The 26,607-nt window shown below is 54.4% G+C and overlaps 1 protein-coding gene across 4 annotated transcripts in view; it reads left to right on the forward strand.

Annotated features, from left to right (window-relative positions):
- Nucleotides 1-7,015: 7,015 nt before the first annotated feature.
- LOC309885626 (discoidin domain-containing receptor 2-like) overlaps nt 7,016-26,607 on the forward strand; it is a 58,015-nt gene continuing 38,423 nt past the window's right edge. The window contains exons 1-2 of one of the 4 annotated variants that reach the window (XM_082775797.1): nt 22,154-22,258; nt 22,807-22,925. The gene's annotated coding sequence lies outside the window, so the exon portion shown is untranslated. Of the gene's footprint in view, nt 7,146-16,811; nt 17,277-22,129; nt 22,259-22,806; nt 22,926-26,607 lie in introns of those variants that run through there. The other 3 variants (XM_082775798.1, XM_082775799.1, XM_082775796.1) reach the window with 3 other exon arrangements.

Here is a 26,607-nt window from a genome sequence, read left to right on the forward strand (position 1 = left end):
TTTCCTAACCCTCTGTTCTTTGTCTTATAGGGGAAAAATGACCACCAAAAGCCATCAAAGTCTGTCTTTATGCCCCAGTTGTGTCTCAGGTTTAAACACACTCCTGGGCAGTGTAAGTGACTGCCCTCAGGAAGGCATTTTGCAAGTGTCTTGAGGCAAGTCACTGGCTCTGGCATTTGGTTTAAATGGTGTTAGGGTTGATGGCAAAAGCCACAGGTGGTATTGCCTCATGGAGCTCCTGACCCACCTCCTGTACCTGGCTGGCACAGAGACCTGGGAATGGGGCTCCACAGGTTGGTGTCTCTGCCTTGGTAGCTATTTTTTTTTTCTCTCTGAGACCTGGTTTCCACTGGGATCATCCCCATGGGAGTGTTCACATCACCACAGCAGCGACATGATGGTGCTTTACAAGGCAGAAGTTGGATGCCTTGCAACTTAAAGCCAACCACCATTTTGTTCCACCAAGAAGGATCAAGCAGGCTATGCTATACAGCCCAAAACAGTTTAAAAGTGAATTTGTGCCCTTTGGACATGCTTCTTCGTGGTGACTACAGGCTGCCTGAGAAGACCTCACAGAGATCAAGCAATATTGGGTTTTACATTGGCTATCCAATAGCTGATTGCCAAAGACATTTTGCAGGAGGCCACTTTTCACTCCCACCTGCCCTGGCAGATATGAGCATGTGAAGTACCCCACGACAATAAACATACATGAAGTTAGCAGCTAAATCTTCTAACTTCATGACAAAGATCCCATGGAGAGCTGTGGAGACCTCTCCAGCAGGTCTTGTGGGCACCCAGCCCTTTCAGGCTCTGTTTAGTCATCATAAGGCACAAAGAATTTGAACACGAGTGTTATTTTTTCCTTTTCTGGGCATATCTGGGATTGAGCTTGCCAGAGCAAGTGCTGAGGTGCTCATCTTCTGGGGCATAGTGCTGAGATTGCACAGGTTCATAACAGAAACTGGGGTCAAATGCACCCCTCCAGCCATGCTGGCAGATGGGTTGGGAAGGCAGCTGAGAGTTTACCTGTCCTCAGACTCTGTTTCTGTTCTTTATAGCAGATTTGTGGATTTTAATGAAGGCTGTGCTCTCAAAAGCACTGAAATGTCTTGAGGCGAAGCCTTGATAGACAGCTGTAACACAGGGGAGCAGAACTGGGAAGGAGAAAATTTGGAGCATGCTCTCAGCCTTCTGTTAGCAGCGCGTGCCCGTGGGCAGGTACGGGGTGCTGGGGGCAGACATTACTGGGCGGTTTGTGAGTCAGCCGAGCTCCTCCCATGACAACTTCACTCATCAAAGTTGGTATTTATAGCACGGGTAGGAGTAGGGAGAGAAATCAAAGAAAAGCTCCCCATAAAAACGCATAAATCACTCCAAGAGTTCAGCTCTGGGGTTCTGCATTATTTGCGTTAACGAGAACGAATAAAAGCGCTGTTGTTATTAGTAATATTTCTCAATATTATTTAATTGGTCTGCTTTTTCAATTAAATAATCTTTAAGCAGAGAGAGATTTCCATACAATTCTCCCAGCTTTCTGAGCTACCCTGACAGGCTGCTATGGACATGCTGCCTTACACGGGAGAAAATATTTTCTCCAGCACATATCTGCTGAAAAACAATTCAGAAAACCTGTCTAGGCCGATGCTTGCTGTCCGAGCTGTCGGAAGACCTCCAGGCCTTCCAACAAAGCGAAGCAGGAAAGCCCGGAAGGTGCTGTACCCAGCCCGGGTGAGAAAATATTTGCCACGCCCGGAGAAAGACCTAGTCAAACGTTGGCTGTTCTTCTTTGTTGGCATCGTCCTCATGCAGGTCCTAACTGAGGAGCCTGAGCAAGAGAGACTGGCTGGGGGAAAAGGTCCTGGGCAGCAGCCGCTCTGCGCACCAGCAGCACCGCCAGCTGCACGGCTTGGGGCAGCAGCAAACAGATCCAGAGAAGACAGAGCTGTTTCAGAGGCCCTGGCAATCACTTTCTCATCGGCTTACAAGCACCAGCCTCTCAGGCAGACCACAGCAGATGTGCCACAACAAGCCAGGAGACAGCCGCACGCCTTCTGCAGGCAATGCTTGACTGGTTTCTCCCGTGCAGAGCACTGAGCTGTGTGCGAGAAGCTGTCCTGCTCCTGCTCTTGGACACCGGCTGCTGGAGCACCGTCAGCAGCATAGGTTCCCTTGTGAACTTCTGCACCCCTCAAGGGGACACGAGGACTCTGGACGGTGACACGGGACCAGCAGTAACCAGAGGAGGCATCGAAGAAAGCCTGGGGCTGCAGCAAGAGCCATGCAGTTTTTAATGCTGATCCATTTGTGACTGCAATTAGAGACGGGATTTCCACAAGCTGTAACAAAGGCTGCAGGCATTACATTTGTACGCCTGCATCGGGTTTGTACTGTGCTAACCTTTCTGTGACTGTTGTATAACTTCCTTCAGTGCCTCTGTTTGCATGTTGTAATGTGGTGTCAGCTCTCACGTATTAGAAGAAACCTAAGAGAGTGCAAAAATCCTGTATGATTTTCTCCCTCTGTAATGCTGTAGAATTAAAACTGTTAAGATCAGACTTTCACAACGTGTCAACTAAAACTTTAAAATTTAATGTTGTCTCCTTGCTGCACCCTCAAATCTGCTGACCATCCTGGGGAAATAAAACTGCCAAACCAGCAAGAACAGTGGGGTCAGCACCACAGCAGGGCTTGGGAGCCGACTTGCTGGTGCCCAGCACCAGGAGAGGGTTCACAGACCCAGGTGACAATGAGAACCACAGCACTGGGGTGAAATATTATCTTGGGAAAAAAATGGAAGATCCCTAAAGGAAACCATGGGAGCGGCTGGGAAAGAGGGCTGCTCAAGGGGGAGGATGATCCAGAAACCATCAGGTCTCTTCTAGCCAACACTTCCACCATGTGTTTATCAAAGGGTTTTTTGGAATTTAGCAGTGCTTTGTAGTTCTGAGTGAAGGAGGGGTTTAGTGACTGGTCCAGGGCGGGATGACCCCAGATTTTTCTGAACAGAGTAAATGTGATTGCATCTGGGGTCCACATAGTGAGGTGCAGCTCAGAGAGGAGCTGCTGCTTCCCAGACACAGACAGGCTCCTTGTGTTAGGAATAAAGAAATTCCAGGCTCAGGACCTGCTTGGCCTTGTCTGGCCATAGGGCTTGTAGCAAAGAGACACTTATATCTCCTTGCTGGAAACAAAGAGCCCAGGACTTTCAGTGGAAGCTGTTCCGAGTATCCTGGGTTGTTTTATCACTCATTCCCTGAGGCTGGGATTCAGCTCCTCTAATTATGCATCTCAAAGAAGTCTGCATAAGTCACGGTTGGGATTTCCCCAGCCCGCACCCTGAGAAGAGTCTGCCCTGGAGCCCAGACCTGGGAAATGCCACCTGGAAACCCTTCCCCAAGCCATGGCCCACGCTCCAGCCATGTGTATCTTGTGTGGCAGGGCTTGCCCCATGAGGGTCAGTCCATAAGACCACGCTCTGGTTTTGTAGCCCCAGCCTTGCCCTTCAGACCTCCACCCCAACCTCTCACTCTGCAGGGCAACTTCCAAGTTTTGCTGATCTACTCAGAGCTGCATCTAGACAGACTTCCAAAATCTCCAGGCATGGAGATCCCACCACCTCCTTGGCCAACCTCACCCCATCACGTGGAGCTTAATTCAGATCATTTCCATGACAGCCAGCTGGCGTGACTCACTTGTCTCAGAAAGCAGGTCTTTTCATGGAAATAGCAATTAGTTCCTCAGGTCCTGATAAGAGCAGAACTCAAATGTTTTGTAATGACCTAGAGCAGCCGTATGTGACCCATGAATGGAAGGAAGCTGGATTGCACATGCAGTGATTGCGGAAGAGGTGTGGAAAAGCCAAGAACAGCACTGCAGGCCAAAACACAGAACTGTAGGGTGCTGCAGCTCATGGCAATTACAAAGAGACCTGCTTATTAAAAAACAAAAACAAAACAAAACAAGAAAACTGAAAAAGCTGAATCACCAACAGAACTTAGCTTAATTTCAAATAAAAAATAAATAAAATAAAATAATAATAATTAAAAAAAAAAAAAAAACATAAAAAATAATAATAAAAAAGAGCAATTGGTCAATGTGCAGCTAGGGAACTGTCTGGAGGAAGGAGCTGAGGAGCTGCTGGGACATAATGTCTGTGAGTGGTGGTCCAGGATCAGTCCAGCAGCGGGGCTCCACATCCCTTGTGAGGTCCTGGGGAAGACGGTGAGATCACGGGGAATGACAAAATGTGGAGTTTTGTAAACTCATGACATAGTAAATGCTGTTGAAAATGTAAATGTCGTTCAGCAATGGCGGGCGGGTTGAACTCTTTCCGAGCTAACTGCAAATTTAGTGAGCAAGGACTTTCCTGCAGCGCATCCCAAAGGCATCACGAGAGGGCAGCAGAGACAGAATCTGAGCAGGACCCACACGAGTGGCCTGTGGTGTTTTAGACACCCGAATATGAAACTGCAATGCTGCATCTGCAAGAAATGCTGAAGATGCTATCACTGCCTTGCTGAGAGCTGATTTGGTGGGAAAGCAGAATCTGTCAAAACAAATGAGTGTGCTGGGATGTAAACTAGCAAAGTAAATACAGAGAGCCCTTAAATATAAAAAAAGCACTGCACTTTCACTCCCAGCCCCGTTCAGGGGTCATGGCTCCTGGTAGCTGCCTTTTTTGCAGGGCAGCCTCCTGCACCCCAGCTCTGTCACCCTGGAGGTCTCCACCTCCCCCTGAAGTCTCTCAGCCTGTGTTGCGCTCCATCCCTTCCCACAGCTCCCAGTTCCCCACTCTGCCCCCTCCAGAGCCTTCCCAACCCACACAACATCCCCAGCCCCTCTATCCTTGAACCTCTCCTTCCTCCAACATCTCTCCTTATCCAAGGCTCTTTGGGCCACCTCAGCTCCCTTCCTGCTGCCCTGGAGCCCCCCAGTCCCACTGGCACAGGAACCTTTACTCCAGCACATGTCCATGCTGGTAAAATCTCTTGCCCTTTAAAGCAAGAAGCAGCCAGATGTGTACTGAGGGCAGTCTCTGGGCATTCCTGCCCTGTGCTGTGCCTGGGAATGTCCCTGGGGAGAGCAGTGGATGTGCTATCCCAGCTCAGTTTGACATTACACATAATAACGCTCCTGTGCCCAGCAGTGTCCCCAGGTGCTGTTTAATTAGTGCTATGGATACATCCTTCAGGACCAGGCACGCTGCATGATGCAGCAAAGACACTCCAAAAGGGCTTTGCCTGCCCTGTGTCCCTGATCCTACAGCACCCCTGTGACCCCCAGTCCACAAGGCCATCCCAGAGTGGGCACAGTGGCTCATCCCACAGTGACTCAATATTTTTTTCTCTGATGGACACACAAACAGATTGTTCACAACCTTGCTAGTGGGGACCCAGTCTCAAGCACTGTAACAGAGAGATCTGCGTCAGGCTTTCGTCTCTGCCCAAGGCAGGAGCTGCTCTCCTCCCTGGGCACGAGGGGCAGCAATGCCGCTCTGTGCGGAGGCGTGCCATGGGAACTGTAAACACAGCTGCTTTCATTAGACACATCATTCACCCTCTGGCTCCCTCTAATCCCGCCTGTCACACTGATGGTGTCTCAGGAGTGTAATGGAGAAAATATTAAAATGAGTTTTTGTAGCTGGGTTGCATGGCCTCACCGTGATCCTACGCACTGTGTTGCACAGCTGGATGTCTAGAAAAGGGGAGCCTGAAAAGATTACTGCAAGTACAACTGGAGAAGACAAAAGTGGAGGAAAATGATGTGGAATCAATAAACAAATGAAGGACCTAGTAAAACCACACCCAAGCCCATGCCTCTAATTGCTTCAGTGTTAAAGAGACATTCTACAGCTAAGAGCCATGAAATCGAAAATGGGTTGAAGTTGGGTTTGCTGTTCACTCAGAAAAAAAAAAAAAAAAAAAAAAAAAAAAAGAGTGGAAATAATTTCCAGGAGACCAAGAGCACTAGGTGATGAGGACCACGGGGTTACCCTAGTGCGGTGTCTCCTCTTCCAGCCTGGCTGAGGAAGGAGTGTGCTGGGGGTGGTGGGGGACATGCTGGCACCAGGGCAGTGATGGGAGCCCTTGGGGACACAGCAGTGACCAGGGGTAGTGTGGGGTGTGAAGTGGTAACCCGGGGACATGGCAGGGCCCTGAGGTACAGGGGTGATCCAGCAGTGCCATGGGATACACGAGGTAACTTGGGCCATGGCAGGCATGTGAGGTGCACCGGGGATACACAGCTAGACCCTGAGGTGCAAGGGGTCACCAGGGAACACTGTGGGGCCCTGAGGCATGTGACGGGGACATGGCACACCCTGAGGCACACAAGGACACAACAAGGCGGTGAGGCACACGAGGGACATGGGGCTCAGCCCTGAGCTGCCCTGAGGCATATGGGGGACATGGGGCTCAGCGCTGAGGAGAGCTGAGGGCCATGAGGACATGGTGCTCAGCCCTGAGGTGCACTGAGGGACATGGGTTCAGCCCTGAGGTGTGCTGAGGGACACAGGACTCAGCACTGAGGTGTGATGAAGGACATGGGGACACGGTGCTCAGCTCTGAGGTGTGCTGAGGGCCATGGGGACACGGTGCTCAGCTCTGAGGTGCACTGAGGGACATGGGTTCAGCCCTGAGGTGTGCTGAGCGACATGGGGCTCAGCCGTGAGGTGCACTGAGGCATATGGGGGACATGGGGCTCAGCCCTGAGGTGCTCTGAGGGACATGGGTTGAGCCCTGAGGTGTGCTGAGGGACACAGGGCTCAGCCCTGAGGTGCACTGAGGGCCATGGGGACACGGAGCTCAGCCCTGAGGTGCATTAAGGCACACGAGGCTCAGCCCTGAGGAGCCCTGAGGCACACAGCAGCGCCCCGAGGCAGGCGGCAGGCACAGGCACAAGGCTCAGCCCTGCCTCATCTTGGCCCCGAGGCACGGCGCTCCCGGGAGCCCCGCTCCGCGCCCCAGCAGCGGCCGCTCCCCCCCGCTCCCTCCCTCAGCGCCACGGCCCCAGCAGCCCCCCTCCGCCCCGGGCTGTCGCTTTAAGAGCGGCGAAGCCGCGGCCGCCCCCGCCCTCGCCCTCCCGGCGGCCGAAAGGGGCCGGGACGCATCGCGGCCGCCCGCAGCCGCCGGCCGGGCCCTCAGGTAAGCGGCGGCGCCCGGCCCCGCGCCGCCACCAGCGGGGGAGGCGCTGCCCGGGGCGGCTCCGCTCCGCCCCCCCCCCGCCGGCGGCTCCGCGGCGCTCGGTGCGGGGCCCGGGGCGGGGAGCGGCGGCCGAGCCGGGGGCTTCTCGTTGCTCGCCGTAGGCCCCGCTGCGCCCTCCCGGGGCCGGCGGCGGCTGCTGGCGGCCGGGCCGGGCTCCGGGACACGGCCGGGGCCCCTCGGAGCCCCTCGGAGCGGCCCCGGGGCCTCGGTCGCCTCCCGCCCCCGGAGCCGCGTTACCCGCGGGGCTGGGGGGGGCACGCACGGGGCTGGCTGCCTGTGCTCCTCGGGGGTCTTGTGGGGTTTTGCCCCTTTCTGAAAGCATTCCTTTTTTATTTTTCATTTTTAAGTAGGGTTCTGTGGGGAAACATCGCTTTTAAACTTTAGTTTGGGCTTTTTTTCTGGTTGCCACTCGGTGTTCGGGTTTTTGGGGAGCTCGGTGCGTTCCCCTCCTCCTTTCTGCTCCCGGCCCCTGGTGTGGTTTTGTGTCTCGGGCTTCCCAGGGGGCTGATTTGGGGCAGAGGGAGGAAGGGGCAAAGATAAAATACGGGAGTGTGACCCTGTGTTTTGTCGGCTCCTCTGGTGGAATTTTTAAGCGCAAAAGGGAAGAGGAAAGAAAAGAAAAAGTGATAAAGTGGAACTCTGTGTGCCTGGCTTTGTTGGGGCAGAAAGGGGAAAAATGTTACAAGGGAACGGCACCGAGACTCCTGTCTCACTGCTTTTTGTGCTCGGAGATTGAAGGATAACTCAGCGCTTTGATAACTCAACACTTCGGTCTCAAATGCTGAGCTCTTCTGTCTTTAATGGACTCCTTTGGAAAAAGAAAAAAAAAAACAAACACAAAACACAAAAAACATTGTGAGAAGCGTAGCAGTGATTCCCTGTAGGAGCCAGAAGCAGCGGTGTGCGGGCAGGGCCCCGCTCCCCTCCACCAGCCCCTGGCCCCGTTAGGGTGCCGCTGCCCGGCCGAGTGCCCCCAGCCGTGGGGGTCAATGAGGAGCTCCCCGGGAATTGGCTGCGGTGCCGCTCGTGGCTTGTTCTGCCCGTGGGTCCTGGCCTCTGGTGTCTAATCGAGGAAAGCAATTGCATTTTGACGAGACCTAATTCCATTAGTCAGGTTTGTGCTTGTCCCCTGGGAGATGTCAGGGTGTGTGAGCTTTCTGCTGCTAGTGAGCGCTCTGTGGCCTTCCGATGGCTGCAGTCAGATCTCTGCCCTGTCCTCAGCTTCCAGGAGCCGTCCATGTGAGACCCTGAGGCTCGGCTTCCTTTTCCTGCCCTGGGAATTGCCCAGGTGACCTCCTCCTCCTCCCCTGGTATGGGTTCCGTGCCTTTCCCAGGAGCGTTCTTCTTTCTCGTTCACTTTGCTGTCCAAGAAGACTTCTTATTTTATTTTTTATTTTTTGGCACGTCTTCCCTGAGTTTGGTTTGTACACAGTGACAGCCCTGGCCGTGGAGAGGCTGTGAGCACAGGTCTGTGGTGAGGGAGGGAGAGCCAAGAACAAGATCTGGGTGTCACTGAAAGCTGTCAGCTTGTGACGGAGGAGGATGTTCAAAGCACGCGGCTGTCAGCTGGGGCTTGGGGCAGTTCCATGGGTGGAACCGGGTGGAGATTGGATCCTCCAGCCCTGAACCGCCACTGCGGAGATGGTGGCAAAAAGTTGCTTTTTTTCTCCAAATACCCTGGAGCTGCCTCAGCTGGAGCAGAGGTGTGACAGGACCTGGCCGGGGTGATTTTTCTGTAGCGGTGCTGCCTGCTGCTGCAGCTCCGTGACAACTGATGCGGTTGCTGTTGCTGCAGGTGTCCTCTTTGCTGGGGAGTTTGCCTGCAGTGGGGGCCCTGGTGGGATCAAGGATGTCCTGTATGAGCGCTTTTGAGTAGATGACCCCTTTGAGTGGGTGACTGGGGCAGGGAGTGACACATCCAGGTGCTGTGCTCTCCCTGTGGATGCTCTTGGCTGGCCTGAGACCATCCAAAGAAGTTACAGGCATGGGAGAGGCTTGGGCATCCAGCACAGGGGAGGAATTGAGAGGCAGATCTCACGTGGAGCCAGCACGGGGTGGCTGCCTCTGCCAGGTGTGCCCTGGCTGGATGGGCTCAAGGCAGGTTCTCTGTGGGCCCAGGGGTGGGACTTGCTGCTTGGTTCCCTTATTCCCTAAATGTTCTGCCACCCCCTTGGGCCGTTTGTCTCTGCTCGTGTTTGCCAAACACCGCCTGCACTGCTCTTACGCCGCAGCTGCTTTTGCAGGTTCCCAGTTACTGCACAGTTGTTCTTACTGTGTTTTAGTGGCTATAAGCTGATTTTTAAAAAGGAGTTGGAACTTGAGCCGGAAAGCCTTCTCCTTTTCCTCCATGATTTGGTTGAGAAGCTGCACTATGGGGTGCAGCAGCTGAAGCCTGGTGGTGTTGCCCCCCTGTCCCTCCTTACCGCAAGGTGCGTGCCCAGAGACAGTGCTCCTCTGCTGGGCAGGACACTTTGCTTTTAGTAGCTGGCGTACGTTTGGGGGTGTCTGCTCTTAATCTTACAAAATTAGGAACTTGGAGACTTTTTTTTTTTTTTTTTCCCACAGCGCTTTGTATAGCCTGAATGTTTGCAGTCAAGCAGAGCTAAAGGCCTTTTTTTTTTTTTTTTTTTTTTTTCTTAAAGAACCAGTTTCTTTAGGGCAGCGTTTCAAATTAGCGTGAGGCTGAGTCGCATTTGGACCTAGAAGGTGCCGTTGTTGACCAGGATGGCTGCACTGTGACTGTCACCCCGTCCTGTACAGAACAAAGCCCCTCGCAGTGACCCTCATTGTTCATGGAGGGGCTGAGTTGCCATCCCTGGAGGTGTTTAGAAGTCCTGTAGCCGTGGTGCCTGGGGACATGGCTTAGTGGTGGGCAGCTGGGCTGGGTTACTGGTTGGACTGGATGATCTCAGCGGTCTTTTCCACCCTAAATGACTCTGACTTCATGAACTAGTGGTTGTGCCAGAGCTGATCTTTTTAGAGCTTAGCAAGTGGCTTTAGTGAGGAGACAAATTGAGGGAGATCCCAGTGTGGTGAACTTAATCCTCTGCTCTCGTGGTGATTAATGCATTTTACCTTTCCATTCTGATTTTTGCTTCCTTCGGCTTGTTTCATAACAGTTACTTTTGCAAATTGAACTGAAAATAGGCGCTGGAAGTTGTGAATAATCACTTCCCTTGGAATAATCCCGGGCTGGGAAGAGCCAAGGATTCAGTCCTCATGATCTCTTGTTAGAAACAGGCAAACTTTTTTTTTTTTTTTTTTTTTTTTTTTTTTTCCCCTTCCTGTATGCTGTGTAGAACATTGAACAGTGATTTCTATCCAAGAACTTCAAGGAAAGAATTTCCAAGTACTTGAATGACCGGCTGGGGGCAGGTAGGAAAGGGCTGCCTGGGTGTCGGGGCCGAGAGCAGGGCAGGGTGTGAGCTTCCATGGAAAGAAGTGAAAAGCAAGGAGGTCTGAAAAGCTTTTCATCTGAAAGCTCAGGGGCTGCAGCTCTGCATGTGCTGGCACGAGAGCGGTGCTGCCTGTTCTGCCACCACCACGCTGCTCCTCCTCAAGGAACAAGGCACGGCTGGCCCCACAAAGCCGGGCGGATAGGGGAGTCTGGGAAGCTGCTGCTGCGCTGCTTTCTTGCTCTTTGCTCTGCTTGTGCTTCCCCAAGGCTTTCACCAGGAAGGAAAGCGTGGGTCCCTGTGGGGATGTAGCACAGGGCGGAGCATAGGGCTTGGGGATGCTCCTGGAGCTTCACTGCAAGCCTGGGGAACGTTCTTCTGCATCACTTGAATCAGCTTCGGAGTAAAGGTGGCTCTCTGGGAGCCCGTTCCCTTCTTTTCAGAGCTCCTGCTCTGCTGGTGGCTCCTCTCTGTGGGAGCGCCTGGGATCTGTGAGCTGGCTGTGGGGAAGTGCTGATACACATCCAGAATCCAGGAGTGAAGAAAATGCTGTCTTACATCCAGGTTACTGCTCTCACCTCTTTAATGGATTCCTTGTCCGGATGGTGCTCAGCTTGCAGCTCAGAGCTTTTTCTTACACTCTTAAGTGCCTGCTTAAAGTGAAGGAGTTTGCACAGAGACGTGAGTGCTCGCAGGCTGCGGAAGTTCAAAACGTGATGCTGCAGCGCGGTGCTGGCAAACCCTCCCGGTGTCTGGAGCTGTGTGGGAGGAGAGATGGCTTCTGGGCTGTGTGACCCCAATGGGGAGAAGAGCAGCTGGGGTTTAACAAACTGGTTAAAACCGTATAGGCCCCCAAATTCTCAGGAGACATCTCTGCTTTCCTAGAAGCTTCCTTTAACAAGCTGATTTCTCAGGCTGATTGCTTGCAGATGAGCTCACGCAGTGTATTTTGTAGGGAAAGAATCTGAGCTTGGGCTGGGGAGCCAGGGAGCTTTAACACGCCAGTCACATGCCCAGTGGGCTCATGGCACACACAAAACACTAGAGGCAGTGAAAGGAGCTGTCTTCAGGACGGCTTTGTGCTCCAAAAAGAGCTTTCTGAATACGAAGCATGCCAGGGGATGCTCCTGAGCACTGGGTTCTGTTGCCTGGACAGCAGCAGGAGAGCGAGGAAGTATTTCATCTGTCCTCAGCTCTGTTTCTCTCTTTAGTGTGTGTGGCGCTGGGCTAAGCCCAAGCGAGGGAAAGCTCTCATCTGCCTTAATTCCACGGCCCTCTTTCTGCTGGCGTCAGCAGAGGAATTTGTGTAGGATTGATGATATTTTTGCTCTTAATGGATCAGAATTCAGTGAGCAGCGAAGCCTTAATGCCAGCGTTGTGCTGCGGGGGATCCCGCAGACCTCTGGGCCCTCTCCCAAGGGATGTTTTCCACCTCTCTCAATAGCAGCCAGGCTGAAGGTGTCCTTACTGGGAAGGCCTGTGCTTCCAGATCCATCCCGGGCATGGTTTAAGGATGTCAAGAGTTACACAGAGCTTTTGTGGGGTGGTGGTGGGTGGCTGCTCCCAGCGAGCGAAACGAGCTGAGTTTGTTGCCAGTAGCTTTATGCACAACCTGTTCTCACAGGCCAGGTAGGAAGGTAACCCTTCTGATCGAAGGCCTCTCTGTGCCCAGAGTGATTCCCTCTTCCAAGTCCAGGAAGTATCACACAAAACTGCTCGATTTGGGGGGAGTTTCACTGGTACTGATTATGGAAACGGGAGCTGAGGAGCCCCTTGTTTCCAGTCCCTTAAAAAAATAAAATAAAGTCAGACTAGGCAGGGTTAACTTCAAATCAAAACCTGAAATCTGACGGTGTTTTATGTAACTTGAAGGCAGGCACGTAGAAAGCAGGACGCACTAAACCAGCTGACACTGCACGGCGCTGTTCTGTGGGTCCCCTCTGTGAGCTTTTGCTGAAACAAGTGGGAAAAAGTCGGCCCTCCAGGTGGGTGCAGACGTGGTGGCACTGCTCTCCTGTCACTTCTGCACATCTGCTCCCCCGGAGCACCACAGACGTTGTCCCCAGGGCCTACCTGCACACGGATATTTCATAGAGCTTCTTAGGGTCCTCGTGAGCCTGTAGTACAATGCAGGTTAAAATATCCACTTTCTGTGCCATTGTGTTTTATTTTCTAGATAAAATTGATGTGAACATGACTTGTTTCAGTTCCATTTCCTTACGTACTGCCTAATAATCCCAAGATCATACATTTTTTCCTTCTAACGAAGACGACTGGTAAAGCACTTGATGCTCTGGCTGGTTGCACTGAGGTTGTTTATTTTTCAGAGCAGCTCGACCATATCTTCCTTCACGCTGCTGCTGGATGGGATCCTGCTGGCCTGGTGGCGGGCTGGCTGCCCACCTGGAGACTCTGCACACGTGTGGGAGGTGAGGGTCTGTACCCGGGAGGTGCTGCCCAAGCCTTGGTTTGCCCGTGGAGCATTAAAACGCCCGCCCGCTCAGATCTGGTGCTCGCAGAACGCGTGAGTGAGGAATTAACTGGGTGGAGTTGTCCCAAAATCTGGGTTTGGGGCCTGTCTGCTCCTAAGGCAGCAGCTCTCTGGGTGTTTGCTTGGACGGGCTCCCAGCGTGGATGATGCTCTCCTGACCTGGTTTGACTTTTCCTTCGTGATGCCTGGGTACCGAGCCCAAAGCTGCCTGCAGAGCTGCGGGGTCGGGAGAGCCCGACACGAGGTGGCAGGAGGTGGTGGCTTTGGATGTGCCACGGGGATGGAGGAGAGGGTGAGAGGAGGGAGGGACAAAGCAAACAGTCGTGCTTCTTCCCAAGGATTGTCGTACGCCCTGAGCCTGCCAGCTGCGATTTGGGAGCCAGGAGAAGAGGGCGGGGTATTCTCTTCCAACCAGATGAATTTATGCAGCGCAAATGAAAAACGAGTTTCTGTGGGAATAGCATTTAAGGTGTAAAAACGTCCCACCCATCAGTAACGGGGAGCTGCTGAGGGGTGAGCAGAGGCAGAGCTGCAGAGCACGCTGTCTTCTCAGCCTCTTTTTCCTTGAAGGATGAGAATCTGGGCACGTTCTGCTGCGCGTTTTGTTTGGTGCTGGTCTCGGTCACTCGTGCTGTGATCTTGCTGAGAGCTAACGCTAGCCAAGCTTCAGGTTTCATCACCCACCCGTAGTGCTGTTATGTTATTTCACTTGTGCTCGTTTGTTTCTGCCTGTCAAAGCACACTGACGGGCAGAAATAGCTGGGGTACTAGGACGAAAATGTCAGCTTGTGGTGGGCGCCTTTCCCTGCACTCAGGGCAGTCCCACCTTTGTGCTGGGGAAGGCGATCGGCCAGGAAGGTTTGTTTTTTTGTTTGTTTGTAGAGGAGCTGAGCTGGGGGTGCCTGTGAGCACAGGCGTGTTGGGAGCTGTGATATTGCTGGGGCTGAGGCATGTGACCCAGCAGGTGAGAACAGGTCCCAGGCTTGCAGACCCAGCCTCGCAGTGAGCTTCCTCGCTGCCCTCCCACGGGGGTCCCAACGCTGTGAATTCATCCCGTGCGCGTTGTTTTTTGGTGGGGTGTTGTGTTGGTCTGGATTGTGATGGATACTACTCAAGTAACCCCACTCCAAAAAGTGTCGTCCCGAGGGCTGAGCCCCCCCGCCTTTAGCGGTGGCTTGGGCTCCAGTGTGGCATTTTTGGCCTCCTCCCAGCACTGGAAGGACACGGAATAGCAGCAGTGCCTCGGAGACCTCCCCAGAGCACGGACTTAGTGGGAAATCACTTTGCTAAGTTGCTGCAAACTTCTTGAGCGCTCATGGCCGCCTCGCTTTTAGCTTGTGTTTGTGAAGTCTTGCGAGCTCTTGCGCTTGAATACATGGCTGAAGTTAAATGCCAGAAAGAAATCTCTTATGGCGGGTGCTAATTAGTGCTGGGACAGGCTGACGCAGTGTGCTGACCCCGTCTGAGACCTGTGCGGCGCATCGAGGCACGGGCACTGGTACTGCAGTATCCCTGCCAGGACACGGTCAGCCCGGATTGTGTCAGTGCCGACATCTTCGTTAAGCGGGCCTTTAATTGAATCTAGAGAGATCTCTCCAGAGAAACTCGATGCGAGTCTTTCATAAAGCTGCTGGCAGTAATTCCTCTGCCTCTTCACCGCCGCTATCACAGAGCCGTGGAAATGCTGGTTGGAGAGGACATCTGGAGGCCTTCAGCCTGACCTCCCGCTCGAGGTGGGACCGTCTCCAGCGTGTGATTGACTCAGCCGTGGCTTTGTCTGGCCAAGTCTTGGAGACGTACGGGGATGGAGCTGGGTACTGCACGGCTCAGCTTTTATTTGCTTTAGCTCCGGAGCCATACCTACTGAACCGCCCCGCCGCGTGGGTTATGCATTTAGCTTTGAATTACCTCATCCTGCAGGTTTCAGGGCCTTGAAGTGAGCTGTTGGGAAATGTCCCAGCAGGGCTCGCAGCACGGCATGTAATGAACCTGAATCCTTCTGCCTTTTCCGTGCTAGTACGGGAAATGTGAGCCCATCCTCGTGCTGCTTCCACAGAGAAGCAGCCAGGGCCCCGTGTGTGGTGGTTTTCTCATGTTTGCACGGGCTCCTACAGGAGAAGGCAGTGCGTGCAGGATGTGTCCCATCGTTGACAGGAGCAGAAGGGTGCTCGGCCCTCAGCACCAGAGGGGCGCTGGGCTTGTAGGAGGCGCGGGCTGAGCGTGGGGCACATCCCCAGCCCCGAGCTGCGCATGGGATCGGTGCGGGCCAGCTGTGAGCCCAGGCCGAGGCCACACATACACAAGGCTTGTGGTTGCCTTTCATCTGCCCTCCTCAGCCCCTCATGCTGGGAGGGGAGCGTTTTCCCCCGGGTTTGCATTTCTTTCAGAAAAACACCAGGTCATGGGTTGAGCGTGCCTGCTGGAGCACGCATCGGAGCCGCCTGCCATGCTCCCGGGCGCTAATGAGAGCAGAACGGCTCTCAACATCTGAGAAGTAAACTTGCCTCCAGCAATGCCACAAGCTTCTGGAAGTCAATGAATGGCATGTAGCAAGGCCAGCCCAGCGGCCTCCTGTGTCATCTGGGCTGGGCTGGTTTCTTCAGACGGAGCTGGGGATTGCAACATCCCCGTGCTGGCTGGGGCTGGCGGGCCTCGCTTGGGAGGGGGGTGGCAGAAACGCCAGAGCTGCTGGGGAGGTGAAAGCTTCCCTTGCTGGGGCTGTGCTGCTGGGCTGAAATGTGGCCATGTCCCTGCTGTCCCCATGTGTAATGGGGTGCTTGTGGGGCAGTGTGCGTGCTCACGGCATGCAGGTGGGCCCCCTGAGCTGATTGATCTCGGTGGCTACAATCATCTCGCTGTCCTCTGCTCTGTGCTCACCTGGGCTCGGTGTGGTGCTCCTGCTCTCAAGGGAGCACTGCGGTGCTGTGCGGAGAGCGGCGGTGAGCTTGGGTGGGTTTGAAGCTCTGCTCCTGCCAGTGGAGAGGCCAAGGGGTGTCCTGCTTGCCGAGAGCCTGCCAGGGCCTTGTCTTGCATACCAGGGGCTGTGGAAAGGGCTGGGAGCGCTGGCGTCTGCTGTCCTCCGGTTGTCTGAAGGAGATGGTCCTTGCTGAGGAATCGCAGAAATGTGGCGGGCGACTGCTGCTGACAGCTGCTCCGTACGGAGCCCTGGGCCAGAAGTGCAGAGGTCAGGCTTTGGCCGCAGGGGCAGGAGCAGCAGCTCTGCAGGACATCAGCAAGAGGCTTCGGCTGACAGCTCATGTGGGACCGGCTCATCTGTACACTGGTAATTTCTGCAGGGCTCTGTCCCTGTGCCTCCTGGCTGGAGCTTAGAGCTGGTGCTTACGGTTTGTGGTGACTTCTGCTTGTCGTCTCCGTGTCTCTGGGAGAAAAGCTCCAGTGACGGTGGCTGATCTGGAGCCAGACCTGAGATACGTGCTCAAACATCGCCCTTCCTGGTGAGACCTGCCCAGCACAGGGAACACGGGAAACTTCTGGGTGAGAGCAGTGGGGGCGGAGGAGCATTGCTGCAGGTGACAGCAGGGCTTGTCCCCAGCAGGGCTTGTCCCCAGCGGTCCCGTGAGCTGTGCAGCCCCTCTGCTGCCAGCGCTCCCTGCACCTTCCCTGCTCCAACCTCACTGCGGAGCTGGAGGGCAGGAGGAGCTGGCATGCTGTGCGGGGGAGGAACGCGTGAGGACAATGCTGGGAACATCGGATACTATCTAGTGCTTAAAGCAGAAAGGTCAGCTTTGAAAGAGGCCTGGTGCCTGCTGAATATATCCGCTGGTTCCAGGGATTAGGTGTCAGAAGCCCGGAGCAGAAGGTTACCGTGCGTACGAGCGAGCTGAGCCCTTCCCTGCAGCAGCAGCGATTCTCTGCAGCTCTCGCAGGACGCTGGAAGGCACTTGGCTCGTCCCGCAGACGAGAGCGAAGAGGCTGGAGCCTGCTTGGGCAGGTCCCGGTGTCCAGGGATAGGGAGTGGGGTCTGTTTGCAGACAGTGTTTTTCTCTGCCCCTCTCTGACGGCTCAGTTGGCAAAGAGGGACAGGGAGAGTGTTTACAAGTGTGTCTGTGCTGAGCGCTGCTCTACGCCGGGAGTTTACTCTTCGTCTGGATGACGTCTTCGCTGGGGCTCTGTCCCTACAACTGCAGCAAGCCGATCTCGCTCTGCGTGTTCTGACCTGCAGGTGTAAGTACGCACAACTTTCCATCTCTGCCCTCACCCCTGTCTTTGAGGCAGCCCCAAATGCAGCAGCTGGGGCGTGTGCTTAAAGACAGGGCACACGGGAGGCTGCTGGCTGCTGCTGTTCGGATCTTTCATGGTAGTGTTAAAGCTCCACGTGTGCCTGGGGAGGGTCTGTCCCCCGTCAGGTGTCCACATGTCACCACGTGTGCTGCTTTGTCCTGTCTGAGCCACCTTCCATTGTCCTGTAGCACAGCTCTCAGGGGCATACTGTGTGCTGCAGTGGCTTGGTTCTTTTGGAGGTATTTTTTTTGGAGGTTGCCTCCCATGCTTCTCTGTGCCAGGTTCTGCTTCTCCTCCCTCTCTTCCCAGGTGGGAGGCAGGCGGTGGCTCTCCTCGCAGCAGCAGGCTGATGCTGGCAGAGCTGGGCTGAGCTGAGTGGCTCTTTCCCTGGGGCTGGACGTGCTCTAGCGATGGAGAGAGTATCTGGAGATATTCAAAGCCTGCCTGGTGCCATCCTGTGCCATGTGCTCCAGGTGATCCTGCTTGGCAGGGGGTTGCACCAAAAGATCTCCAGAGGTCCCTGCAACCTCAGCCATTCTGGGATGCTGTGACAGGTGGGGACGGGGGCTGGCTTTCACCACCCCTTGCTGAAAGAATAAGCAGCCCAGCTGTGTGCAGGCCTGACCCCTCGGTGGGGCTGTCCCTTGCTCAATTCCCTTGTCCCTGCTCAGCCTGCAATGGCTCAGCTGAGGCCCTGGTCCCACCTGACAGGAGGTGGTGGTGCTTGCCGTGGCCTTTTTGGGAAGGGCAGGCAGCCGTCCTGCCAGAGCTGGGCCGGGGGTGACTCAGAGACAAGGGACACACGGGGCCCAAGGCAGAGCCACTGCAGGAGGGTGCTGGTTTGTGCCTGGCACAAAAGGATTTCAGGCTCTACTCCAGTTGGTTTTTTCCTTATTCTCACTCGGACACGTGCTCCTGGCCCACAGCTGGTAACTGTGGCTGCCTTCTGGCCACAGCCATTAAGGTTTGGGGCATCTCTCCTGGCATTCGTTTCTGCAGCGTGAATGTGGAGCTCCTCTTCCTGGGGTGCTCTGGGCTCAGTACAGTCAGATATTCAAGACCGTCAGTGTGTCTTTAGCTGTTTAAGTTGCCTTCACTTAGCACCAAAACGCTCATCAGTGTTCATCCATTTATTTCCAGCACTACCCGATCCTGCAGTGGCCCTGGGATAAAAACTTCCCGGTTTTGGTGCAAACTGCTCACTTGTTGATCAGCCATGAATTTCAGATTTCTTGCTTTGTTGCTCAGACTCACCTGAGTGCAGCTGTTATTTTTAAGCACTGGAAGAAAGCTGGTTTTAAGCCTGCTGAAACATGTCTGGCTTGTAAATAATTAACGGCACTTTCAAGGCATTTTTTTTCCGTGTTGTGAGACCACCTTTTATCTCTTCTGACAATGCTCTTGAAATATTTCTGGGTTGCAGGATACCACATGGGCGCCACGAAAGTAGCCAAATTGTCCCGTATCAGGATAAACAAGCTCTTGTGTCTAAATCTGTGTATGGAATTGAAGTATCTGCTGATCGGTCTTCCTCCGCTAATTGCTCTGATCTTTGCTGAAGCCAAGCACAATGAGAGGGAGCTGAAAATGCCAGCCCTGGCCTGAGCTGGCTCCGCTTCCTCACAGCCTGGAAACCTGCTCATGCTGCAGAAAGCTGTTCTGTGCAAAACCAAAACAGGGTCTGTTGATGTTATTTCTAGTCCTTTGAGAAGATGACTTACTGGTCACATGTGCTGCTATGAGGTCATTAGGAAGTCTCTCAAACACACAACTTGAGAAGCGATGATGCCATTGCAGAAGTATGCTCCCTCTGCGATGTGAGATGCGAAACGCGCTGCAGTGCTCCGGTTTGTAATAGCTTTGAGTGGGATCTGTTATCGTGCATACTTGGGTCTGTTCCAGCGAAGAAAAAAGGGCTGTTTTCTGCTTTGCTTTATGCCTAGGATTGATTAGGGAGCGCGCGCGGCGGGATAAAGTTACATTTCAGAGGGCATCCAGCAGGGAGCCTGTTGCTGCGTCGAGGCGCTGAAGGCAGGCGAGGCCAACTGCAAGATCAGCGGATTTCTCCGTGCCTCCGCGGCGCCGTCCTGCCCCTGGGAAAGGAGCTCCTCAAACCCACGGGCAAGTCGGGCCCCTGCTCTTCCCGGGGCTGTGGGGGCGTGGGAAGCTTTCGCCAGCCCCTCGATGCTGGTTTTGGGGTGGGCTTGGGCTCCTGTGCTGTTACTGGTGCCCCCCTTGGGTTCCCTGTGCTGGATGCCCCAAGGTGCCCTCTGCTGCTGACCGCTCGTGGCCAGCGGGGGTCCTGGTGGTCCCAGCGTACCCCAGAGGCCTGTGCCCAGCTTGGGCCACGTGCAGTCATGCTGACAGGGCAGGCATCTGTATTTTGGCAAAAAGCACATCCAAAGTGTTTTATCTGAATCGGTACCACCTTGGGGTGGGGCTTCCCAGGCCTGGTGAGGCCTCGTGCCTGTTCATCTCCAGCCTGCTGCCCATCATGTGCTCCATCCCAAGCTGCAGATGAGCCCTAGGGGTTGTCCCCTCATCCGAAAAGATCAGCACGCTAAAACACAAGAAGAAGAGTAAATAATTTTCTGTTCTCAGCACAGAGGTGGATTGTGTGGCTGAGTGGGGGCATGGAGGCAGGAGGAAGATGGAGCCAGGAAGCATCTGACTTGCCCATATGACCATGTCTTTCATCTCACAGCTGCATTTTCCTGCTCGGATTTGGTGTGGGCACAGTCTGGCTCAAGGCTGCTGCTTCTCTTCTTTCTGAATTCCCCAAATACCTGCTACTTTTGTTCATGCTTCGCTGTGATTCCTCATTGAAGCCTAACGTAGCGTATAAATCTTGGAAGAATGGGCTGAATCGCTCTGCTGCCATCTGTGCTTCTCAGCCTCCCGCTGTGGAATTCCTGTGAGTGTCACCTCACACAACACCAGCATCTGCTTCCCACCCCTGCCCAGCCGCCCCTTGCCCAGAAGGACACGTCCCTCTGCTGGGGGTCTGAGCAGGACATCGTGGCCCTGTCCCTGCCTTGTGGCTTCCTCGCTGGAGGGAGGCCAGCACTCGCATTTCCCAGCTGACGAGCCAGCCAAGCACTTCTCTTCCACCTCCCTCTGCTGTTGTTTCCCTGCTGCTGGCCCCCTGACAGTGGGATCGTACTGGTGACCCCAGGTAATGTTCCTCTCAAATCCCAGCAGCCTCCATCACCCAGGTGAGCTTGGGCCCAGCCTGCTGGGGGCTGCCACGCTGCGGGGCTGTCCGGTGGCTGCAGCAGTGGCTTTGCAGCTTCACACCTTGTACCTTCAGCCCCCAGAATCGATTGCATCTGGAGTGGGTTTCTGACCACTTGAGTGGTTACATGTCTTGCTGTGGAACCCCTCTGCTGTTGCTCTGCCCCTTGCTGCGGAGGCACCGGCTCCTCCACTTCTTGCTGCAGCTCCCGAATCAAACCCATGCACCCACTTGCTCCCATGGTCACTGCGCTGATGCCCTCGTCCCAAAGGACGTGGTATTGCAGTGATGCCATGGCAGCGTGCCACCTGCCTGGTCAGCCTTTGTGCAGTTCCCTCGTTTTGTCCCTTGCTTTGAGTCCCAGCAATGCCAGTTCTCCTTGGTGTCTCTGTCCTGGGCTCTCTTTAGTGCAGTCCCCGCTGTCCCTCCTGCTTTTCAGCCTCTACATTTAGAGGTGTCTGTTCATATAGCAACAGCAGCATGCTTGGTGCCCCAAAACATGAAATCATAGCGGTGCCCTTGTGCTGTGTCACCTATCTCAGTGCGCCCCTATCCTTGGGGCTGTGCTGCTGCTGCAGCCCCTGGTGCTGTTGCCTCTCGTGGCAGAGCACAGGAGTGGTGATGCTGGTGCTGTGGGCACCAAACAGCAACCACCTTACAGCCTTTGAGAGGGCAGGGACCCGTGACTTCCAGGAGAGCAGGCTGTGCTGGCGAGGTTGTCCTCCCCTTGGAAGGAGAGGAGGGGAAGGAGAGGAGGGGTCTGGGCGGCCCCACATCACTGGTGGGGTTTAAGCCTCCCGCTGGCCATGCCAGGGGGCAGGATCAGGAGATGGGTGCAGCTCCCCGTGCTTCCTCACAGCTCCCCGAAGCCCTGGAGCTGTGGGACAGCAGCACGAGGTGGAGGAGAGATGCAACTGTGCCAAAGCTGCCCCAACCCCGGTGTGGGTGCTGGGCTCTCCCTCCTTTGGAGCAGGCTTTGGCAGCAGAAGCCCAGGTGGCAGAGAAGCCCCCCGCCCTGCTCTTTGCCTGCAATAATCCTGTCGGCCAGGCTTAATGAGTGACTAGCTGTGCCTTTGCTTTTTACCTTTCCCCCTTTCCCCCCGGCGAAGGGTTTTGAGCGGGCAGCAGGCTGTGCTGACATCTGCCCGGGGTTTTTCCAGCGAGTGCAAGCGGCCGCGTTAAAACAAGAAGGTGCAGGCTGGCTCTGCCGTGCCGTGCCGGGGCCTGGCTTGCCCCTGGGACTACATGGGCCCTGCTTCCTGAGCAGGAGAGCTGCTTTATGTTGTGGTTTTACTAAATGAATTCAAAGCTTGGCCTCTCTCCAGGCAAAGCCTGGGCCAAGTGCCAGCAGAGCAGCCCCTGGGGAGAGCGCTGGAGCGAGGAGGGGCCAGCGGAGCGGGGAAGAGCGGAGGAATCCAAGGAGGCCGGTTTGCCGAGCAAACAGCTCTGTTTCCATCTGCTCGGCCGGGAGTTGCTATAGGAACTGTGATGATAGAGGCAGGGCCATCTCTTGGGCCTGTCTGCGTCTCGCGGAGGGAGGGAGGAGGGAGGAGTTGCTCAAGTTTGAACATATCATGTGTGCTGGTGGAAAGTTGCAAGGAATGTCGAAACTACAGCCTGGCTGGGTCTGTGGAGCCCAGCAGCCACGCTGCCGTCCTTCCCCGCGCTCAGCAGCCCCCGAGCAAGGCAGGTAGGGTCCTTCCAGCGGGGCTCGGCTCTGAGCTCGCTCCAGCCAGCTCTCCCCGGCGCCTTTCTGTCCCAAACTGGCGAAACAGCCAGCTTCTGGGGGCTGTAGGGGTGGCAGAGCTGGGAGCTGAAGGCTTTTGGCCCTGCTGGGAGGGAGGCGGTGGCTCTCCATGCCCTGTTTCGCTTCCCATGGCTGCGGGGGGATTTGCGGCCCTGCGGGTGTTGCCGCAGCACTGCGTGCCCAGGGCCCTCCGGCATCTGGGCTCTCCTGTGTTTGATCGAAACGGGGAGCTGGCCGGTGCCATTTCCCCTGGACAAAAGCACTTTCTGGGGCCAGGGCTCTCCAGGCGAGCCTGTGGTGTTTGAGCTTTGTCAGTCGTGCCTGCGTGCAGTGCTGCGGGGCGGGCGGCGAGGGGGATGCACAAAAGCCGGGGCCGGCAGCAGCTCGCCCGAGCCCCGCGGCTCCAGCCCCGTGCTCTGTTCCCAAGGAGGCGCAGACCTCCCTGTCCCCTCCTGATTCACCCACTGCATTTTTTATTTTTTTTTTCTCAGTGTAAAACTTCTCAGGCTCACGTTTAGCCTGAAACACAGAAGTGGAAGCATGCAGGAAGCTGCTCCTACGAATCCTTGTTAGGGTTAACCATGGGGCTTTCCAGTAGCAGCCGCCCCTGGTAAGTCTGATTATTTCCCTGGTAAACCCCCTTTTTTCAGGTGCTGAGCACTTTCCAAAATATCCCCATTCCCACTGGGGCATTCCAGGGTTGCTCTCAGCTCCGTGGGTGTTTAATAGCTTTAGCTGAAATTTCATCCACCTCTTTTTGGGTCATGGAGGATAATCTGTTTTTAAAAAAAAAAAAAAAAAAAAAAAAAGCGGACGGTGTTGTTGTCTTTTGAGAGGCCGCACAACCAGCTGCCCAGGCCCTCAGTGTGATCTCTGTGCCCAGACACGAAGCTTTCTGAGCTGGGTGGGATCGCAGCCCCCCTCCTCACACCCATCTCATCCCCGGCAGTGCCTGCCTGACGCCCGGCTCCTCGAGAGCTCGGCTGCAGCCACCGGGAGTAACCTGCCCCTGGAGGAGAGCTTCCTGGCCGTGTTAATTACGGGTCTGCTGCTGCCTGCCTGGATGAAAACTTGCATCCTGCACACCTTTCCTTTTACTCTGCTAACGTAACTGCAGATGTTCTCATTACAGAGATCTACTTCCAATATTTTACAGAGTTACTGCCACAAAGCAGTGCGGGAGCATGTCCCGGAGGCTTAATGTACATGGTCTGCCACGGAATTTCATTTCCTCAACTTTAATTTGTTGTTTTTTAATTTCAGTTCATTTTCAATATGGAAAAGAGGTAAATGGGATCCTTTCTTTGGTCTAGACATCATTATTCTACATGTTTTATTTTCCTCGTGTGCTCTCGTATTTCTCTCCTCATTGCCTTAAACAATCCCAGGATTTTCAGGTTTCCCCACAGCTACCTGCCTTCTCTGGGTAACTGTGAAATCTCGTTACTTCTCCGCGAGCTCCTGTTTCTGGTCCATCTTGAGGAAATTAGATCAGACTTTGCCTTTCTGCCTTTCCATGGCTGTGAAACACTAGGAGAGCTTTTCCAGTGTTCTTGTATTTTCCTTTGTTTATAAACAAAACGTTTGGTTTGATTGCTTTCAATACACTGTGGTGAGCGGAGATCTTCCCTGAGCTGTCTCTGGTCATGCTAGGTATTTTGTTGGAACGCTGAGCTCATTAAAATTCCACGAGAAGTTAAACTTTATCTTTTAGGGTTGTGCTAGTAAATAGTAAACCCAGCAGGACACGGTTCGACCTGCCTGAAAATCCTCCTGGGGCTCCGCGGGCTTGCGGCCGGGGTTCAGCTGATCGGTAGGGGCTGCCACTCGCTGCTCCCCTCTTTGCCAGGCACTCCGTAAATGACACTTTAAAAGCACTTTGCGTAGTAAACAAAGCTCGAAGAGCACAGAACAGCCACGTGCACCCAGGCTTCTGGTCCTCAGGACTGCCGGCAGCCTGGCCCCTGGAGCATTGGGTGGCAGGGGCCAGACCCTGACCACTGCTGCCTGCACCTCGGAGATGTTCTGCTCTGCGGGGTGCTGTCGGTGGTGGTAACGCTCGCTTCTTTCTGACACTGGAAGAGCTTCCTCCAGTTTGGCCTCTCGTTGTAAATGCACGGCTTTGCACACCTATAGATGTTGTGTGGTAAGGTTACGGCAGAGCTGGTGGTGCTCCTGGAGCTCGGGATGAGGGCAGTAACAGGTGCGTGGGATTTCCTCCTCCTGAATGAAGGGACACTCTACAAAGCTCATAAAACGTAGCTCTTGGTGGTATTAGCATTTCTGCGGCGGTTTGATGGGAAGTAGGTTGCCAGCTAAACTCGTCGAGGTTCCAACGCGGAGTTTCTGTTTTCATTTTCACTGAACCATCCCTTATGTGTTTGGCTTCCACCCCTGTAAAACCCAGCAGATTCTCAGCTTGGTGTTGGATACTGTGCACTGCTATGTGCATTCGTTTGCTTCCCTTCTGGTTTTGCAAAGAGCCCGGCCCGGTGATCGTTTCATCTTTTAATGCAAAGCGCTCTGCCTGGATTCTTGTAAAAAGTGCAGGTAGGCAGCCACTGCTGTGAGCTGGGTGTTTGGGAAGGCAGCAGTTAATGAGAGCTGAAGATAACTGAGAAAGTACAAGTGTAGCTCAGGGCAGTGAGAAATACTTTGATATGTGTGTAACAACAAATTTCATCAGTGGTGTTTATGTAGAACTGCTGGCAAAGATCTGAAAAACAAAAAAGACAAATACGCACTGATTACTTCTGTGTTGTTATTAACAAAGCCTTCCCTCTCTCTCCTTTGTAAGGCTGTTGAAATACCTTCTGTTGCACTGGCAACGGGGGAGGCTGTTAAACACCAGATAACACTTCACAATCTTCGAAACTTGGGCACGACTGGAGCCTGCTTGAAGCAAATTGCCAAAACAACTTTCTGAATCCCGGCTGCTGGAGAACAAGGCTGGGAAGACTGCAGGGCTTCCAGAGTTTGAGAAAACATTAATGTTGGAGCGATGCTTTAAAAGATAGGGGGAGCAGGTGACCAGCAGGCAGCTGGGACTGACTCCAGGCCAGAGCGAGGTCTGGGGAAGCTGATGGGTTAGTAAATTGTTGTCAAATTAAAGAAGGAACCCACTCGGTGATCCACGTGCTCTGATAGAAAGCAGATCCCGTCTGAAAGTGCTCAGATTGTGGTTTTTAATGAGATTCCTGTCCCCGTTGCCAGAAGTAGCCGGGCTGACATCACGTACCTGGACCCGACCAAGCTCCCCGCTGCCGACCCCACGGTGCCGCTCCCGGGAGGCAGCAGCTTTGGGATGGCAGCGGGACTGCTCCCCCGCTGAGCTCGGGGCTGTGGGGCTCACACAGCTGGTGGGCTCCAGGCTGAGAGCCCCTCCTGGGGGGATGGTGTCTGCTCTGTGTCTGCCGATAAGGTGCACAAAGGTGGCCGTGTCCCAGTTCCCGTGTTGCCGGTCAGTACTGCGTTGGGTGGGCTGAGTTTTGGTGCCTCCTGGTAGCTCTCAGAAGTAGCAGGGAGTGGATCCATGCTGGCCATAGCCCAGGCTCCTGCAGTACCCCAGCTCTATGTGGGATGAGCTCTGCTGGTCCTTGCCTTGCCCGTGAGGAAACCATGGGGAGATAGAGGAAAATCAAACCAGGGCAGTCCCAGGGCTGACCTCTCCTGTGGTCATTGGGGAGAAAATATTAACGAGCTTCACCCTGAAAATGGCCTCACTTGGGAGGCTGGGGGAGTGAGGATGGCTTAGCTGGGGCAAGAGAAGGCTTTGGGGTACCAAGAAGAGTTCATAAAGAGCCTGATCCTCTTCTTGATAGAGGCACGTGGCAGGAGGGCTGGCAGTGCTCACAGGTGGAAATAACAGGAAGGTCTGGCTTGGCATAAGGAGCAGAAAGCTTTGCCTCTGGGGACAGCCAAGCACTGGAGGAAGTTGCCCAGCGAGGCAGGGAAGCCTCTGTCCTTGGAGGATTTTAAGACCCAGCCAGCCAAAGCCCCGTGCAGGCTGCTCTGAAATTAGTGCTAACCCTGCTCTGAGCAGGAGGGGGATTAGATGCTCTCCCGAGGATCTCCTCCAGCCCGAATAATTCTGTGCCTCGGTAACCTGATCTCCTTCTGAGTGCGGGTTTGAGCGCAGTTAAATAAAAGGTTATGGTGGAGCCCCTTGAGAATGGGGAGGGAGGAAGGTGGTTTAGATTGAGTGCTCTTAATACTCCATCTGTCATCTGTGTGGTTAACGTGTCATATAAAGGGCTGCTACGTGAGACTCGGAGTGGGAGATGGTGGGTCTG

The sequence above is a fragment of the Aythya marila genome (assembly GCF_965140915.1).
Source record: "Aythya marila genome assembly, chromosome: 19".
Taxonomy (NCBI): Eukaryota; Metazoa; Chordata; class Aves; order Anseriformes; family Anatidae; genus Aythya; species Aythya marila.